The sequence below is a fragment of the Micropterus dolomieu genome, unplaced genomic scaffold (genome assembly GCF_021292245.1).
Source record: "Micropterus dolomieu isolate WLL.071019.BEF.003 ecotype Adirondacks unplaced genomic scaffold, ASM2129224v1 contig_10996, whole genome shotgun sequence".
Lineage (NCBI taxonomy): Eukaryota > Metazoa > Chordata > Actinopteri > Centrarchiformes > Centrarchidae > Micropterus > Micropterus dolomieu.
In genome coordinates this window covers 1-723 of record NW_025739982.1, presented here as the reverse complement: position 1 = coordinate 723, position 723 = coordinate 1, and the positions used below count along the sequence as shown (strand labels likewise).

At 53.7% G+C, this 723-nt stretch overlaps 1 non-coding gene across 1 annotated transcript; it reads left to right on the top strand.

The window, feature by feature from the left end:
- Positions 1 to 137: 137 nt before the first annotated feature.
- On the top strand, positions 138 to 256 carry LOC123965739. The gene has a single exon (XR_006823770.1). It is a non-coding gene; the product is annotated as a 5S ribosomal RNA (ribosomal RNA).
- Positions 257 to 723: the final 467 nt, after the last annotated feature.

Genomic DNA, 723 nt, shown 5'->3' with positions numbered 1-723 from the left:
CCTGGATGTTTACCCAGGAATCAGTGCCTGTGGATTCCAAGTGACTCTGGAGCACCTTGGACATTATGGGCAGAATACGTTTTTTGTCAATTAGCCGTAGAACATCTTTTGAAGGGCCGTTTGGGGGCGCCTGAGTGGCTTACGGCCACACCGCTCTGGGAGCGCCCGATCTCATCCGATCTCGGAAGCTAAGCAGAGCAGGGCCTGGTTAGTACTTGGACGGATGACTGCCTGGGAATACCCGGTGCTGTAAGCCTTTTTCGCTTCGCCTTCGAAAAACGGCAGAGGGCGCTTCGGTGAAAGGAGATCTTTTGAACGTCTCTTTAGGAAACAGCAGGGCTCGCTGCTGCTGCTGCTGCTGCTTCTGCTGCTGCTTCTTTTTCTCCCTATCCTGTACACAGTGCTGTGTAAATGTTACATCGTGTTTTGAAGGCCCTTCTGGGGTGTGCAAAGGCAGCTTACAGCCATTCCGGCCTGGGACTGCCCGATCTCGCCTGATCTCGGAAGCCAGGCTTGGCAGGGCCTGCTTAGGACTTGGACGGGAGAGCGTCTGATTCCGAGTGCTGTGTAAATGTTACATCGCCTTCGAAAAACGGCAGAGGGCGCTTCGGTGAAAGGAGATCTTTTGAACGTCTCTTTAGGAAACAGCAGGGGGCGCTGCTGCTGCTGCTGCTGCTGCTGCTTCTTTTTCTCCCTATCCTGTACACAGTGCTGTGTAAATGT